Raw genomic sequence first — 13,031 nt, 5'->3', positions numbered from 1 at the left:
GACCACTACTGCATCCCCCACTAGGTCCCGTCCAACCTCCCATGTTCAGCGCCCCTACCCCTATCCAACCTCCCATGTTCAGCGCCCCTACCCCGATATGGTTCTCGCGCTCCCTCCCACCCGCCGCAGCGGTCCACAGGAATGAAGCTCCAGAAGAGCACCTCCAGGAGTCCACGCCTGTGCCTGCTCCGTGCCCAGCTCCACAGCCACCGAAAGGGCTGCAACACCAGTACTTCGGCGGTCGCAACGTGCGATCCGGGCACGACTGAATCTGTAAACCCGTCACCCCCGCCGGACTTCATTTTTTAAACAGGGGGTGAATGTGGTGAATGGAACTACTGTTAATTCACCAGTGCACTGTGATATCATGTTACTGCTGTATCGTGTTAAGTTATGTGTTTAACCCTGTGGGCTCCACCTATGGGCCATTGTATGGCTTCACCCACAGGGGGATATGTCGGGGCATGTATGGGCTCGCCCATGGCTCCACCCCTTACAGGAAGTATAAAGGCAGCTGACCTGCAGGGCCACATTCATTGTTGTACCGGTCACAGGCAGGCTCAGTTGTAAGCTAATTAAAACCACAGTTTACATCTCAACGTGTCTCTCAGTGAATTGATGGTCGCATCACCGTCCCCCTCCACCAGGCCACCACTGCCCTCCCCGCCTTGGGACCACTGAATTGATCTCAGGGCGAAATTATCCCCAAACGGCGCGATGTCCGCCGACTGGCGCCCAAAACGGCGCCAATCAGACGGGCATCGCGCCGCCCCAAAGGTGCGGAATGCTCCGCAACTTTGGGGGCCGAGCCCCAACATTGAGGGGCTAGGCCGACGCCGGATGGCCAGCTGGCAGAAACGGCCTTTGTTGCCCCGCCAGCTGGCGCGGAAATGACATATCGGGGCGGCACATGCGCGGGAGCGTCAGCGGCCGCTGACAGTTTCCCGCGCATGCGCAGTGGAGGGAGTCTCTTCCGCCTCCGCCATGGTGGAGACTGTGGCGGAGGCGGAAGGGAAAGAGTGCCCCCACGGCACAGGCCCGCCCGCGGATCGGTGGGCCCCGATCACGGGCCAGGCCACCATGGGGGCACCCCCCGGGGCCAGATCGCCCCGCGCCCCCCCCAGGACCCCGGAGCCTGCCCACGCCGCCTTGTCCCGCGTTCAAAAGGTGGTTTAATCCACGCCAGCGGGACAGGCAATTTATCGGCGGGACTTCGGCCCATCCGGGCCGGAGAATCCAGCGGGGGGGCCCGCCAACCGGCGCGGCCCGATTCCCGCCCCCGTCGAATATCCGGTACCGGAGACTTTGGCAACCGGCGGGGGCGGGATTCACGGCAGTCCCCGGCGATTCTCGACCCGGCGGGGGGTCGGAGAATGACGCCCCTGATGTCCAGACTCAATCTTAGGCTTATTCTCACATTTTCTCTTTAATCCACGGCAGCTCCAGTCACTTCAGGGACTGGAGAGCTCTCTGAGGTGGGACATTCTCCGGGGTGAGGGGTGCATGTCCTGTCAGCAGCCACTTAATGCTCATTCAAGCATGAAATGGCTACGGCCCACTTTGTTTTCCGCTGACTCTTCAGAAAGCTGGAAATGATAATAAAACTAATAATAATAATACGACCCTCCCATTCAAAACATTCAGGCCCATTTCTCTCTCTCCACAGATGCTGCCTGCTCTGCAGAGTATTTCCAGCATTTTCTGTATATATTTCAGATTTCTAGCATTCTCAGTATTTTGCCTTTATACAGATAAAGTTTGGGGCTGTTCCATCAGATTTATTAAAGGCAAGGAATTTGCCTAGCGAAAGAGTAACTCTAACCCTTTTTTAAAATTTAGAGTAGCCAATTATTTTATTTCCAATTAAGGGGCCACGGCTAAATTTCGTGGCCAATCCACCTACTCTGCACATCTTTTGGGTTGTGGGGGTGCGACCCACGTAGACAAGGGGAGAATGTGCAAACTCCACTTGGACAGTGACCCGGGGCCGGGATCGAACTCTTGTGCTTGGCGCTGTGAGGCAGCAGTGCTAACCACTGCGCCACCCTGCTGCCCCCAGAGTAGTTCCATCTTAACAATGAAGCCACATTCGTATCTCCACTGCTAACAGAGCATGAGGCACAAATAGGAAAATCATAGGCAGGTCCAGTTGTTAGGATAATCTTGTGCCACATGTCTCGTCAAAGGTTAAGCTACCTGTGATTTTTAGGGATGTGTCACCGTTACAAAGCAGAATACATCCGTTTTATCACCCTTGTATATCAGACCACAGAATGTCACTGCTAAATATTTGAAAAGGGAAGCAGTACCATTTTCACTGTGGGTCTGTAGCCCACCTCCTTTGGGGACAGTCATAACAGGACACATAAAGGAGAGGGAGAGAGGGTTCCTTTGTGACTATGACGATTTGTAATCTTTTACAGGGAACATTTCAGCCCAACTTGTCCAAATTCAGGCCAGTGGAGATAGTTGGCAAATGAGACTCAGTCAATTTGACCCTTTTGGGCTCACAATTCAAGACCAGTCTCTGGGAATGCAAATCAAATTTTACCTTGAGACTCACGAGAACTAAATTACAGCCCACAAAGTAATTATCTTTTCACATCCCAATCTGCCTATTCCCAGTATTCTGATATCAGCACGAATAATCACATCGCATTAATGTTAATTTGACTAAAATTAACACTCTCTTATCACCTTGCAGATCTCCTGAGATACTGTTCACTGGTGGTTAGCAGTGTGGTTCTGATTTTTACCTGTTAACCTTGCCTGTCCATGTATTCCCTGAGAAAAGTGATATATTTAAGTTCTGAACTCAATATCATCTTTAAAGTTTCTCTGGACAGGGCGGCATGGTGGCACAGTGGTTAGAACTGCTGCCTCACAGCGCCACAAATCCGGGTTCGAGTCCAGCCTTCAGTGACTGTCTGTGTGGAGTTTCTGTCGGGTGCTCCGGTTTCCTCCCACAGTCCAAACAGGTGCAGGTTAGGTGGATTGGCCATGATGAATTGCCCCTTAGTGTCTAGGAATGTGCAGGTTAGGTTATGGAGTTACGGGGATATGGGGGAGAGTGAGCAAGGGTCGGTACAGACTCAATGGGCCGAATGGCCTCCTTCTACACTGTAGGGATTCTATGATTCTATGATTCATTCCCCTCGTGTTCCTGTTGCATATTCTACAAACTCACTTTGTCATACACGTAGTTTGATTTTATTTGCAAACTTGGAGAGAGTCGGTCACACACTCAACATTAAGCTTGCTAATAAAGTGGCAACAAATCAAAAATTAGCCATCATAAAAACAGAACACACAAAGGGAAGACATCCAGTCGTTGCAGACTGTAGTTACTAAACCCAGGATAATTTGGCACGGTTGAGGTAAGACATTGCAGACAAGCAGCTGCCAATCTCTGGTGTTATCTGTAATCACAAGTGGACCTGAAACATGAAGGCTGGAATTTCATTTGGAATCCACGTGGAATACGTTTGAGCGGCAGACAGTTGCCGAGGAAATGTGGGGAATTGTGGACACCTGATCAGACGCCAGAAGGGAAACAGAAAGCAATGAAGCTGAACAAGTTATAAGAGTCAAGTGGAAATCCAGTCTGGGAGGAGATCTGAGGAAAGGTGATCGACCTGAATTGTTAACTCCCTCCACAGGTGCTGCCCGATCTGCTGAGTATTTCCAGCATTTTTCTCTTTTTGCTTCAGGTTTTCAGCATCCACGGGGTTTTGCTTTTGTATTACGAGCATTCTATTCCTCAACGAATGTGAAACTTTTTTTTAAGATTCCATAGAATCCCTGCAGTGCAGAAGGAGGCCATTTGGCCTCTGAAAGAGCACCTACCCAGGCCCACTCCCCCGTCTTATCCCCGTATAACATACGTTGCACATCTTTGGACTGTGGGAGAAATCTGGTGCACTCGGAAGAAACGCACACAGACACGGGGAGAAAGTGCAAACCCCACACAGTCACCCAAGGTCGGAATTGAACCTGGGTCCCTGGATGGTGGTAATATCATTGGCCTCGTAATCCAGCGGCTCGAGCCAGTGCTCAGGGGCTTCCCGAATCATAAGTTCAAATCCAACCATGGCAGCTGATTTAATGAACAGAATCTGAAATATAAGGTTGGTCTTAGTAATGGTGGCCATGAAACTCATCAATTGTCATAAAATACCATCTGGCTTTCTAATGCCTTTTCGGGCCAGAAATCTGCTGTAAGTAGCTGGTCTTACCTACTTGTGACTGACTCTTAAATGCCCTCTGAAAAAGCCGAGCAAGCTATTCAGTCCAAGAGCAAAAAGGGATGGACAGGAAATGCTGGCCTTGGCAGCAATGCTTAAATGCCTAAAGAGAATTTCAAAAACAATCAGCATTCTGACTGTCACCCCTTCCTTAGCAGCTGCAGGGAGGGACAAAGAGGTTGCCTACAGAAATTGTCAAACGTACAACAATCTGAAAGGGTCATATTGACATTTCAACCTGAAATAATGTTACAATTGCAGACGTGTTACTAGTTATGCCAATCATTTCTTATTCATGTTTTCTCTATGATTCTTCAGCTTTGTACATTGTCCACTATCAGCTTCTCTCTTCATTTCTCACCGTTTGTGTATATTTACTGATCTACCTTTTTCTTTTTTAAAAATGTTTTTATTGAGGACTTTTTGTAATATACAGAACAAAGGTAAGCGTGGACGTATATTGAAACCAAAAGAAAAATAAAGAGAAATATGTATGTACACATCGGTTGACTTCTGTTATTTACATCGGTATCTTAGGTTATTTACAATGGCTACAGCTTCTAGTTTTTCGTTTTTTGGTTCTGGTTGGATCCCCTGCTTCCCTCTCCCCCTTTCTTTCTGACACCCCTCCCTCTCTGGCTGTCTGGTGTGCCTCCTTCCCTCGTCTGCTCTGATGTCCTGGTCTTGTTCCAGTTGGGTTGGCGTGATGCCGTGTATTTTGTTATTTGCTGGGCATGGTTGGTTTCCACGCCTTTGTAGCGCACAAAGACTCCGTGAGACGAATAGAGTGAAGTCGATGAGGCTTTATTAAGCGTGTCTGTTCCCCAGCAGCCCGATAGTAAACTGGCCTGCGGGGGAAGACACCGGCTTCTTATACTTCGCCTTCAGGGCGGAGCTTGAGGTCAACGGCCAACCAGGACCCGGGATCTGTCAGCCAATGACATTAGGGCTTCCAGTCCCACATGACCCCCAATACATACTACCACAGCCTTCTTATTCCCCCCCCTCCCCCCTTCTCCCCCACACCTTCATGGTTATACCGTGGCTACCCTCTCCCTTCCTTTGGCTTATTAGCTGTTGGCTACTGTTGTACCCTCAATAACGACGCTTAGAAAGTAAAACGGTAAAGAAGGCTTTAATAAGCTAGGAACTAGCCTGGTGTCGAGACGGGTGCTAACTGGGTGCCGCCCACAAGGCAGCCCCTTATATACGTCTCCCAGGTGGGCGGAGCCAGAGGCGGAGTCCCCCAGGGTTCCAAGCCCGGTCTTAAAGGGGACATCACCTTACATGATGATAAGGGTAGAGTAATACAGTAACCGTTCATCACAGCTACAAACAGGTCTTGAAACAACTGGGTGAATGGCTCTCACGTTCTGTAAAAGCCCTCTTCCAACTCCCGGATGGCGAATTTAATTTTCTGCATCTGGAGAAATTCCGATAGGTCGGACAGCCAGTTTGCAGCTTTGGGTGGCGCTGCTGATCGCCAGCCGAGCAGGATTCTCCAGCAGGCGATTCGGGAGGCAAAGGCAAGGGCAATGGCCCTCCTCCCCAAGAAGAGATCTGGCTGTTCTGACGCTCCGAAGACTGTCACTTTTGGGCAAGGCTCCACCCTCATTCCCACCACCTTGGACATTGCCTCAAAGAAGGCTGTCCAAAACCAAACAAGTCTGGGGCAAGACCAGAACATGTCAGAGTGGTTGGCCGGGCAGACGGCTAGCCTTGTCCCCGTGTCCGTGCAGGGTCCCCGTGCCTGGCGGAGTTGGGGCACTATTTTCCTCGAGGAGAGCAGGTCAAAGTCCAGTTGTAGCTTTTTCCAGGCGATTTACCGTCGGGGCCGTGGAGTATCGCTGGTCTATTTCCAGTATGGAGTCGACTAGCTGTTGCCTAGCAACCCCCACTTCCCTATCTCTCCATGCTTGTTCACCCTGATCACAGCCTTCAGCGCCCGCACCAATGTGGAGGGTGAGACCTCCCCATTCTGGTTGTTAGTGATATACTTGTCTCTGGCTTGTGATCTTTTCTCGCAGAAGACCTTATTGGACAGAAAGGCCATGTCCAACCTCCATGCGGGGTGTTGTGCACAGCCCGTCTCCAGCCTCACATCCGTGTAATGCAGAGCATGGTCGGAGATTACAATTGTGGAATATTCCACTCTTACTAGCCCTGGAATCGTCGATTTCCCAACTACAAAGGAGTCGCTCCATGAGTATACATGGAGTACTGGGGAGAAAGACAACTCCTTCTCCCCTGGGTGGGTGAACTGCCATGGATCCACAGCCTCCATCTGCTCCATGAATGTGCCGAGTTCTTTTGTCGTATTGGAGGTCTTTCATGTTTTGGGATTCGACCTGTCCGTCCGTGTGCCCTGTACACAGTTAAAGTGCCGCCCCCTCACCCGTGATCAGTCGGTGCATATCTATGTTGGGGATTTCCGCCATGGTCTTCTTTATAAACTCCGTATCGTCCCAGTTGGGAGCATACACAATAACCAGGACTGCCAGTGCCCCGTTCAGGACACCGGTGACCATGACGTACCGTCCCCCTGGGTCCGTTACCCTCCTTGTTGGCGTGAACTCCATCCTCTTATTTACCAGTATGGCCACCCCCCTGGCCCTCATCCTGTAGCAGGAATAATAGGTCTGTCCCACTCAGCCCTTCCTTACCCGCAGTCGGTCCTTCTCTCTCAGGTGGGTCTCTTGGAGGAAGACTATGTCGGTTTTCAAACTTTTCAGGTGGGCGAAGACTCTGGATCTTTTCACTGGGCCGTTAAGTTCCCTGACGTTCCAGCTGACTATCCTGTTGGGGGTGGGGGGGTGTCCCCCCCCCCCCCCGCTCCTGTGTGATCAACCATTCTTACCTGGTGGACACGCCCCTGCATTCCGGGGTTTCCCTATGTTAGGGGACCGCCCAAGATAGCCACGCTCACCTTTCTCCCCATGACACCAGGCCTCTGCGCTCCGAGCTTTCCCTTTGTCCAGCTGGCACCCAACTGTGTCTTGGCCATATGGGTCAGCCCCTGCATTCCGGGGTTCCCCTTTGTTCAGGGACCCTCCAAAGTGGTTGCTGATGGTACCATTTTCAAGTCGGTTCCAAGTCGCCACATGTGGCTTGTTGTAGCCAGCCTACTGTCCTTGCTCTCTTTGTTCCTGTATTCCCCTGGTGGTGTTTTCTTTCAGCGCCCTGTCTTCCTCTCCCCCCTCTGTAGTTGTTACCTCGCCTTCCCTCTGTTTCTTCCCCTAGTCGTCCCCCTATTCCCGATGTCTGTCACCCCCCCCTGATGTGTTGGGTGTTCTGGATCACACACAGGTCACCAACACTTGAAATAGTGCAACACTATTTTATTAAATGGTTAACTTTTTAAACATACTCAAACTGTGGGTTAATGCGATACTAGCTTGAACTAAAGACCTTTGCCTTGTCCTAACCAGTCGATGCACTCAGCACATGGCGAATGTCTGTGCTGCAGGCTGTGAGCTCTGTCCTCCTAGCTAGCTGCTACTCGAATGAGCGGGAACTCTGATGCTCCCTGTCTTTATAGTGCGTGCGCTCTCACTGGTGATTGGCTGCGGTGTTGTGTATGTTGATTGGTCCCACTGTGTGTCTGTCAGTGTGTGTCTGCACCATGATATACTGGTGTATATTATGACACCCCCCTTGTCACGCACTTTCCCCCTTATAGGAGATGCGCCGCGGGCTCTTTCCTGCACGCTTCCCGGTGCTAGCTTCCCCGCTAGTGTGGTGGTCCCCCTCCAGGGTTAGTTGTGTGTCCTCCCGTAGCCTGTTCCCTGAGCTCCCTATCTGCCGTTCCCTTCACCTTTTCCTGTGCTCTGCAGCCCTCCCTCCTTCCTTCCTCTCTTTCCTCACTCGTCCCCAGTAAGAGGGAGTGCAATCCCATGCAAAGTGTTCAACATGTTGGTTCACAGTTAGCAACTCAAAAAATAAAAGCCTCTTCTGGTGAATTCTTTATCGTTGTCCCTGTTGCCGTTTCTCAAGCCTGTTCTCTGGGACAAACTTGTCTGCATCCGCAGGGGCCGTGAAAAAGTGCTCCCTGCCTCGAAACATGATCCAGGGCTTGGCTGGGTACATCATCCTCCCCGTGTGTGCGTGGGTTTCCTCCGGGTGCTCCGGTTTCCTCCCACAGTCCAAAGATGTGCAGGTTAGGTGGATTGGCCATGATAAATTGCCCATAGTGTCCAAAATTGCCCTTAGTGTAAGGTGGGGTTACTGGGTTACTGGGTTATGGGGATAGGGTGGAGGTGTGGACCTTGGGTAGGGTGCTCTTTCCAAGAGCCGGTGCAGACTCGATGGGCTGAATGGCCTCCTTCTGCACTGTAAATTCTATGAAAGCTATGAAAGCATCCCAAACATTATGCTGCTCTTGTACAGCGAGGCATTTGCCCTGTTGAATTCTGCCCAGTGCTTCGCCAGGTCAGCCTCAATGTCCTGGTAGATCTGAATCCGGTGACCTTCCCAGTTACAGTCCTTAGTTTGTCTCGCCCAGCGCTGGATTCATTCTCGGTCTTGTTCGTGGTGCATTTTGGCGATTATCACCCTCGGCTGTTCCCCGGCTCTGGGCTTTATCGAAGTGACTGATGGGCTCTGTCTATTTCTGGTGGGTTGGGGAAGCTGTCCCTCTCCACCAGGTTACCCAGCATTTGGGTCACATAGTCCGTAGGGTTCCTGCCTTCAATTCCCTCCACCAGGCCCATGACCCTAAGGTTTTGCCACCTCAATCGGTTTTCCCGGTCGTCGAATTTACCCTTCAGGCTCCCCTGCGCTGTGACCAGCCTTTCCCCATATTTTTCTAGGCCGGCGGTCCGGTCGCCCTGGTCTGTTGCGGCTTTCTCCAGCTCTTTAATGGTGTTTTCCTGCTCTTCCAGCCGCCTCGCCGCCTTGTCGAGGGCCACTTGCATGGTCGCCAAAGCTTCTGCAACTGCACCCCTGATCGCAGCTTGAATATCGTTTTTTGTCTCTTCCCGTTCTCTCAGTTCCCTTGAGAGAAACATCCTCCACCCATCCCCTGGTGTGGAGAGGCTCCTTGTGCAGCGGGCCCGTCCTTCTCGCTCTGGCGAGGCCCAAGATTCGCCGCCTCGTGCATCAGCCGGCTCAGCAGTTTGTATCTCCAGGCGTTTTCCACTCCTAGTTTCTGTGACTAAGGGGCCAGTAAATCAGAGGCACGGGCATTATGGGACCAGAAGACCCAAGTTTTGCTATTGGCACCGTGTTGCACATTGTTTATTGATAGCCTGATATTGGTGGAGGTGCTCTTATTGAGTTTTGAACACTGTTAATATTAACGTAAGGAGCAAACTGATGGTCTTCGGCTAACATTAAAAATAACAGGCCGCACTCACTACCAGGTTTGTACAACTGGTCGGGATGTGGCGTACGAGTAATGTTCAACCACCTTGTGAAGGTGATTATTCTCCTTTAGTGAAGTCTGTAATCAGGTCATTAACCTGTCTCCTGGGCTATGCTGCCAATTTTGTATCAATTCTATTAAAAAAACCTCAAAATTAGTTGAAAAGCGGTGACATAGCTGTCTAATATATTCCTTATTGCTACATCTATATTTTTATCAATAAAAATGCCATTTCCATTCACTCTTACAATCTTGGAATAGAATCGTAGAATCCCTACAGCGCAGAAGGAGGTCATTTGGGCCATGGAGTCTGTACCGACCCTCCAAAAGAGCACTTACCTAGGCCCACTGCTCCATCCTATCCCCATAACCCTTCCTAATGTTTGGACACTAAGGGGCAATTTAGCATTGCCGATCAACCTAACCTGAACATCTTTGGACTGTGGAGGAAACCGGAGCATCCGGAGGAAACCCACACAGACACGGGGAGAACGTGCAGACTCCGCACAGACAGTCATCCAAGGTCGGAATTGAACCGGGGTCGCTGGCGCTGTGAGGCAGCAGTGCTAACCACTGTGCCACAATGCCAGCTCACCTTTTTTTTCACAAATAAACAACCACTGATACAGGATCAGTCACACACAGTGAAAATGACAATCTGGGATGACTCAGTAGTTTTTTAGCGTGTTGTTAACCAGTAAAACTTGTGTTGAGCTGTCGGAGTGTTTACACCCATGCGTTTTGTAGCCACCTAAAATGGCTGATTCCCTATTAATTTGGCCAAAACCCGATTTAAAATGGCTAACCGAAAAGGCTGATGGGAAAAGCAGCCAACAGGACACAAACGGACAGCTGCAGACAGAATAGCGTATTCGGCTCTGGGGAAGTCGGCCCAGATCGATACTCAAGACCATTAGCAGCACATCAACACAGACATCTGCAGTTTAATCGGCTATCCCCGGGAACAATTGCAACATATTAGCAATTGAATGCCGGGCCAGACCTCTCGGCGCCTGCAGTGGCCGAAACAAAGACAGGTGAACGACCACCCCCCGATCGAGGAATCGCCCCATTATTGGAGCATATCAAACCCAGTGATTGGGAACAAGTCCAATCACTTGGGACTCAGGGTCAAGGGCCACCCTGAGAGGCGGGAAGCCCCTGGGCCCTATAAATTGAGGGGCCAAGTTCAGATCTCTCTCTCCCTTCTTCTCTTGCTCGCAACCTTCGCAAGAACATCGACCAGAAACAGTAAGTTTGACTCCAGCGATCACTACCCGATAGAGACTCCTAGCCATCGACCCGTATCAGCCTTTTTGAATCCCGCGGGCCAGATCCGATTCGATAAGCCATTCGTTTCCCTGACCTGGTGGGCCATCCCCAAAAGTTAAGTATTGGCCAGTAGTGGTAGGTTTTGATATAGATAGCAGGATTATTGTGTAAGTGTCTATTGCTGTACATAATAAATGACCGTTGATTTCAATCTTACTAAGCGGTGTGTTGACTTATTAATCATAACTCGAGCTTGAACCACGTGACGGTGTCAGAAAGATACCTGGCGACTCGTGAGCAAAGGTGACATAATCAGAGCTAATAAAACTAAGGCTAAAAAGAGCAACAGTTTCCTAATACTTGTTCTGCCAGAAGGAACAGTTACATGGGTGGGAGTAATCAAATAGTCCCCACAGGGAAAGGGGAAAATGAGAGGAGTAGCCAGCCTAGCCTGTTGTGCAAATCTTCCCATAAGAGACATGGGAACGATTATTTTTAATTAGTTTAAGCTTGACTTTTATTGGAATTTAGGACTACATAAAACTACAAGCCACAATATCTGTATAAAAAGTGGGAGCTAAGATGGCGTGGGTGTGTAGTCACAGTAAACATTACCTAGTTTTTATATGTGCTTCAACTGCAGTGCTATGAAGCTTAACTAGTCTTTTCCTACTGGCAACTCTAACTCTCGTCACTCAATTTACGGAATCCAGTTTGTTCCCACCAAATTCTTTCTCCCTCTTTATCAAATTGATGCGACCATCAATTCACACGAAACCAGGAGTAGAAGTAAAACAGGGGCTGGTTTAGCACAGGCACCTCCCCATTCTGATTGAACTCCACATAATCCCAAATCGCCAACCGCACCTCATCACAAAAACCTCCATCCGCCAACAATCCCGAGTCAAAACTCCACCCCGGCCTCTGCTCTCGTCCCGTACTGAACCAAATATCCAGCCAGTGGGGTGCATGGTCCGAGATAACTATCCCCGCATACTCTGCCTCCTCCACCCAAACCAAAATCTCCCGACTCACAACAAAGTAATCAATCCTCAAATACACCTTATAGACGTGTGAAAAGAAGGAATACTCCCTTCCCCCTGGGTTCTGAAAGCGCCATGGATCCACCATACCCATCCTCTCCATAAACCCCCCCCCCAGCTCCCTTGCCATTTATACCCTACCCATCGACCTGGGGCTCGATCTATCCACCCTCGGCTCCAGGACACAGTTAAAATCTCCTCCCCTGATCAACTGGTACGTGGCCAAATCCGGGATTGCTGCCAGCACTCCACTCATAAAACCCACATCATCCCAATTTGGGGCATACACATTTACCAACACTACCGGTGCCCCTTCCAATACTCCACTCACAATCACTTATCTCCCACCTGGATCCCTCACCTCCTTCGCACTCACAAATCCCATTTTGTTGCTCATTAAAATCGCCACACCCCTCGATTTCAAATCAAACCCCGAGTGAAAAACCTGCCCGACCCACTCCTTCCTTAAGCTAACCTGGTCCTTCACATGGAGGTGTGTCTCCTGCAAAAAGACAACCCCCGCTTTCAAGCTCCTGAGGTGTGCGAACACCCGCAACCTTTTAACCGGCCTATTCAGTCCCCGGACATTCCACGTTACCAACCATACCGGAGGCTTGCACCTCCAATCCCCTCTACCGTCCGTCATCTTCCCCACTTAACTCCTACCCCTTTAATTTTGTAGCTTGGTTATGGCTGCGTACAGCAACTTGCAAATAACTACAGTATTGTGGGATTTGTCGTTTTGCAAGTTTTTTGTTGTTGAAGAAAATGCCCAGGTTGAAGAGAGCACAATCCTTGGAGGATAGCACCTCTCAAGTACCTCAAAGAATAGGTAGGGGTGGGACTCAGTGCCTCCCTTACCTTCTGCACTTGTTAGTGAGATCGGCAGCAAGTCTTGTGAGTGAAATAATGAGGTAATGTCACCATTTTATTATTTAGCACTGAATGTTTGAAAAGCACCGCCCTGTTTTAAGGCGAAGTGTATTTGCTGTCTTTCATGTATCATAATTCCCACAGCACTGATGTTAAAACGCTTTTCTATTTTAAGTTCAGAAAACCTCACAAGGATTGATTTCGGAGATTTTTGTACTGACAAGCATCACCTTATTA

This window comes from Scyliorhinus torazame, chromosome 6 (assembly GCF_047496885.1).
Source record: "Scyliorhinus torazame isolate Kashiwa2021f chromosome 6, sScyTor2.1, whole genome shotgun sequence".
NCBI lineage: Eukaryota > Metazoa > Chordata > Chondrichthyes > Carcharhiniformes > Scyliorhinidae > Scyliorhinus > Scyliorhinus torazame.
Note: the sequence above shows the minus strand (reverse complement) of the source record.